Genomic DNA, 6,000 nt, shown 5'->3' with positions numbered 1-6,000 from the left:
GAGACGGCCCAAACCTTTGGGTGAGGTTGTCCTCCTTCTGGCGAGCAGACCCTGCTGGAATCCGGGCACAGTGAAGTCTTCGATTTGCTGTTTTCATCCTGGCGAGGTACCCCTTTCATCCCAGGGGCTGGCTCTTACCAAGATGAGTGGAGTCTGTAAGGAGGAGGCTGGGAAGCCAGGAATGTAGCTCCAGGCAAGTAAGTCTGCAGGGGGTCTCCGATGGTCCGGGGAAACCAGAAGAAAATGACTGTGTGTGACCCCCCTCCCACGCCCCTCCTCCTGACACCCACGGGCCACAGGCAGTGGCCGGAGTGATTGATGGGGATGCGGAAAGGGCGCCCTGCGAAGCGGCTTCAGCCAGACTGTTTCTGGTCTTCAGCTTTTCTAGAAGAGAGAGTGGGTGGGAACGACCCAAGTAAAGTCCCAGACTCTTAACGCTGACGCACAGGAAAGCCTCAAGTGGGAGGAGAAATGCAAATCCCCTACTGACGATGGTGTCAGCGGCTGGGTTCTGCGGAACTTGAAGGGCGATTCCGACTTTGGACTTGAGCACCGCCTGGGACCCGGGCTGAGAGAGCCAGGTAAGGAGGCCGACCACACCTTGGCGTTGCTTCTCCGGAGCAGCGCAGGCCAGGAAATGCTTCTGCAGGACGCTGCGGAGCCTTAGCTGTTCCCTTGCTGTTTTGACAGTTACTTCACGTTAACCTAGCTGAGGATGGGTAGTTTTAAAGAGAAGCGATCGACTCCACGATTCAAAGGTGCGCCGTGGCGGGTCTCTCGGGGAGACTCGGGCGCTCTGCCCCCGAGAATGTGAACGGTGGGTGGGACCGTTGTGGCTGCTGCGGAGGTGTGTCCTGGCGAAGGGCGGAGTGGGCGCTCCCTTCACTTTCTCAGCCGACTTCTCTCAACTGTAATGTCTGACATTAGATTGCGTGCCTCGGTTTCAGCAGACAGCCCCGCAGCTGAGGTAGCTAGTGATTGAGGCTTTGAGGAGAGCAGTGATATTTTAGGGCAGGTCTCCTCCTTTGCACGCTGCGGCTCACCTCACAACTAAAGCGGCACCATTAGCTGCCAGGCGGTGGGACAAAATGCCCGTTTATAGGGATCTTCTAGGACCAGGCATTCAAAGAGACTAGGCAGGCACTCAGTTTTCAAAAGAAATGCTCCATAGTTTTCTTGGGATGGGAGAATTAGCCCGTAGAGAGTGAAAGACGTTTTTAGAATCCTTTAAAGGCATTTCTAGAAGCTGCAACAGAAAAGGATGTCCTAAGACTGTGAACCTATCTTTTCCCTTTTCAGCCTTGAGTTCAGCTCTCTGGAGGATGGACTCAGGTCCTAGGAGTGATCTCTCTAACTTCAGGATGGGTTCAGTCCAGTTAATTGTTAGTTAGAAAACACATTTTCGTCCAAATCATACCAAGGGTTTAACAATAGTAGCAATTACAATTATAAGGCTATTTTCAGCACCTGTTCTCTTGTCATTAACTAGAATAAATTGATAGAGCAGGGCAATGGCAATAGTAACATGGGAACAAATGTTCCAATTTTGGGTGGAATATGGTTACACCCAGCGTCTAGAAAGACGACCATGTCTGGTGTCAGGAGACCTCAGGTTGATCCTGAGGAGCTGTGCATCTTGGGCAAGAGTCGTTTCGCCTATGTGTCCCTCAGATTTTTTACATTTTAAAGCTGGGGTAATACTATCCACCTGTGCTATTCATAGCATCAGGAGTGCCACTCATTCTTCTCTTAATGAGCACTTATTGAGCACTTACAACACACCTAGGATTTTATGTGTAAGTATAAAGTGATAGGAAAGTGAAACATTTCTTTTTCCAGTTGCTTTCTTTAAGCAAAACATTGGCAATAATCTTTTTCTAATACATTTAGATCAGGGAAAAGGTGCCCCCAAATGGTTCCATTTGAAACCTGAGGAATATGTATATGAAATATATGAAATTTATTATCATGATGTTCTGTAGGCAAAAGTAAATCTTAACTTACCTACAAGATAGGTTGAAATACTATCGTGATTGATCACATAAAAGTTTTTTCAGTTTAATCTAGAATTACTGACAAAACAATAAAAAATTTGACTTTGAAAAAAGTAAAATACGGTAATTTCAAGGAGAGATGTCATATTAATTTCCCTGAGTTAAGAAATATGTCTAAAGCTTCTAAACTGGACAGATTAGGGTTATGTTGGGGAAACACATACTTTCGTTTTACAGGCTGCTAACTATGTATCAAGTGTGGTTTCTTAAGTATCTTGAGGGTTTAACTACTGTCTGATGCATATCAGAGACTAATTAAAAGTAGACTTTAAAAGCTTTGCCTAGCCATAGTGGATCATTACAGAGAGAAAGAAAAATATTTATTTGTCCAGAGGTATTTTGAACTGAAAAATTTAGAGCCCACGAAAGTGTATACATGAAACTCTTCATAAAGATAAGTCTGAATTAGACTAGAAGACTTGGAACATAAGGCTGACTCCAGAAGCCAGACAAATCTGAAATAAAGAAAAAAGGATTAGGCAGTTTTATATAAAAGAAGCTTTTATTGGGTGTTCCTCACACATAAAGCCTTAAGAGGCTCTTAGGACATATACTTGAGTATGTTATTTGCCTTCAAGTTGCTCAAAGCCTAATAGTGTAGAGGCAGCAAGAGATAGGGAAGGAGCTTGTTGAGAATCCAAATCTGTGTACACAGGTGTGGGGTAGGGTGAGGGGTGTTGAGTGGGAGTGAAAGCTTTCTAGAGAAGGCAGAACCAGAGTTTCTGTTAGAACAAAGAAGGACGTGGCTTGGGGGCCGAGAAAGAATCCTGTTTCCTTCACTAGTGATGACGTAGGAAAAAGCTCAGAATTACATTATCTTCGGATTGAAAATGTTTTAGCATTTCTGTTTTCTTTAATTGGGTGACTATAAGAGAATTTTTTTTTTACACCTTTATTGGAGTATAATTGCTTTACAATGGTGTGTTAGTTTCTGCTTTATAACAAAGTGAATCAGTTATACATATACATATGTTCCCATATCTCTTCCCTCTTGCGTCTCCCTCCCTCCCACCCACCCTATCCCACCCCTCCAGGCGGTCACAAAGCACCAAGCTGATCTCCCTGTGCTATGTGGCTGCCTCCCACTAGCTTCTATTTTACGTTTGGTAGTGTATATATGTCCATGCCCCTCTCTTGCTTTGTCACAGCTTACCCTTCCCGCTCCCCATATCCTCAAGTCCATTCTCTAGTAGGTCTGTGTCTTTATTCCTGTCTTACCCCTAGGTTCTTCACGACATTTTTTTTTCTTAAATTCCATATATATGTGTTAGCATACGGTATTTGTCTTTCTCTTTCTGACTTACTTCTCTCTGTATGACAGACTCTAGGTCTATCCACCTCATTACAAATAGCTCAATTTCGTTTCTTTTTATGGCTGAGTAATATTCCATTGTATATATGTGCCACATCTTCTTTATCCATTCATCCGATGATGGACACTTAGGTTGTTTCCATCTCCGGGCTATTGTAAATAGAGCTGCAATGAACATTTTGGTACACGACTCTTTTTGAATTCTGGTTTTCTCAGGGTATATGCCCAGTAGTGGGATTGCTGGGTCATATGGTAGTTCTATTTGTAGTTTTTTAAGGAACCTCCATACTGTTCTCCACAGTGACTGTATCAATTTACATTCCCACCAACAGTGCAAGAGTGTTCCCTTTTCTCCACACCCTCTCCAGCATTTATTGTTTCTAGATTTTTTGATGATGGCCATTCTGACTGGTGTGAGATGATATCTCATTGTAGTTTTGATTTGCATTTCTCTAATGATTAATGAAGTTGAGCATTCTTTCATGTGTTTGTTGGCAGTCTGTATATCTTCTTTGGAGAAATGTCTATTTAGGTCTTCTGCCCATTTTTGGATTGGGTTGTTTGTTTTTTTGTTATTGAGCTGCATGAGCTGCTTATAAATTTTGGAGATTAATCCTTTGTCAGTTGCTTCATTTGCAAATATTTTCTCCCATTCTGAGGGTTGTCTTTTGGTCTTATTTATGGTTTCCTTTGCTGTGCAAAAGCTTTGATGTTTCATTAGGTCCCATTTGTTTATTTTTGTTTTTATTTCCATTTCTCTGGGAGGTGGGTCAGAAAGGATCTTGCTGTGATTAATGTCATAGAGTGTTCTGCCTATGTTTTCCTCTAAGAGTTTGACAGTTTCTGGCCTTACATTTAGGCCTTTAATCCATTATGAGCTTATTTTTGTGTATGGTGTTAGGGAGTGATCTAATCTCATATTTTTACATGTACCTGTCCAGTTTTCCCAGCACCACTTATTGAAGAGGTGCTGTCCTTTCTCCACTGTACATTCCTGCCTCCTTTATCAAAGATAAGGTGACCATATGTGCGTGGATTTATCTCTGGGCTTTCTATCCTGTTCCATTGATCTATCTTTCTGTTTTTGTGCCAGTACCATACTGTCTTGATTACTGTAGCTTTGTAGTATAGTCTGAAGTCAGGGAGCCTGATTCCTCCAGCTCCATTTTTCGTTCTCAAGATTGCTTTGGCTATTCGGGGTCTTTTGTGTTTCCATACAAATTGTGAAATTTTTTGTTCTAGTTCTGTGAAAAATGCCAGTGGTAGTTTGATAGGGATTGCATTGAATCTGTAGATTGCTTTGGGTAGTAGAGTCATTTTCACAATGTTGATTCTTCCAATCCAAGAACATGGTATATCTCTCCATCTATTTGTATCGTCTTTAATTTCTTTCATCAGTGTCTTATAATTTTCTGCATACAGGTCTTTTGTCTCCTTAGGTAGGTTTATTCCTAGATATTTTATTTTTTTTATTGCAGTGGTAAATGGGAGTGTTTTCTTGATTTCACTTTCAGATTTTTCATCATTAGTGTATAGGAATGCCAGAGATTTCTATGCATTAATTTTGTATCCTGCTACTTTACCAAATTCATTGATTAGCTCTAGTAGTTTTCTGGTAGCATCTTTAGGATTCTCTATGTATAGTATCATGTCATCTGCAAACACTGACAGCTTTACTTCTTCTTTTCTGATTTGGATTCCCTTTATTTCCTTTTCTTCTCTGATTGCTGTGGCTAAAACTTCCAAAACTATGTTGAATAAGAGTGGTGAGAGTGGGCAACCTGTCTTGTTCCTGATCATAGTGGAAATGCTTTCAGTTTTTCACCATTGAGGATGATGTTGGCTGTGGGTTTGTCATATATGGCCTTTATTATGTTGAGGAAAGTTCCCTCTATGCCTACTTTCTGGAGGGTTTTCATCATAAATTGGTGTTGAATTTTGTCGAAAGCTTTCTCTGCATCTATTGAGATGATCATATGGTTTTTCTCCTTCGATTTGTTAATATGGTTTATCACATTGATTGTTTTGCGTATATTGAAGAATCCTTGCATTCCTGGAATAAACCCCACTTGATCATGGTGTATGATCCTTTTAATGTGCTGTTGGATTCTGTTTGCTAGTATTTTGTTGAGGATTTTTGCATCTATGTTCATCAGTGATATTGGCCTGTAGTTTTCTTTCTTTGTGACATCCTTGTCTGGTTTTGGTATCAAGGTGATGGTGGCCTCGTAGAATGAGTTTGGGAGTGTTCCTCCCTCTGCTATATTTTGGAAGAGTTTTAGAAGGATAGGTGTTAGCTCTTCTCTAAATGTTTGATAGAATTCGCCTGTGAAGCCATCTGGTCCTGGGCTTTTGTTTGTTGGAAGATTTTTAATCACAGTTTCAATTTCAGTGCTTGTGATTGGTCTGTTCATATTTTCTATTTCTTCCTGATTCAGTGTTGGCAGGTTGTGCATTTCTAAGAATTTGTCCATTTCTTCCAGGTTGTCCATTTTATTGGCATAGAATTGCTTGTAGTAATCTCTCATGATCTTTTGTATTTCTGCAGTGTCAGTTGTTACTTCTCCTTTTTCATTTCTAATTCTATTGATTTGAGTCTTCTCCCTTTTATTCTTGATGAGTCTGGCTAATGGT

At 41.2% G+C, this 6,000-nt stretch overlaps 1 protein-coding gene across 2 annotated transcripts in view; it reads left to right on the top strand.

Annotated features, from left to right (window-relative positions):
- The first annotated feature begins 454 nt into the window (after positions 1-454).
- The window catches only part of STAT4 (signal transducer and activator of transcription 4), a 92,231-nt gene continuing 86,685 nt past the window's right edge, over positions 455-6,000 (top strand). For both annotated transcript variants that reach the window (XM_004276946.3, XM_033400309.2), the window contains exon 1: positions 455-581. The gene's annotated coding sequence lies outside the window, so the exon portion shown is untranslated. The remainder of the gene's footprint in view (positions 582-6,000) is intronic.

This window comes from Orcinus orca, chromosome 7 (assembly GCF_937001465.1).
Source record: "Orcinus orca chromosome 7, mOrcOrc1.1, whole genome shotgun sequence".
NCBI lineage: Eukaryota > Metazoa > Chordata > Mammalia > Artiodactyla > Delphinidae > Orcinus > Orcinus orca.
This window is presented reverse-complemented; position numbering and strand designations above follow the sequence as displayed.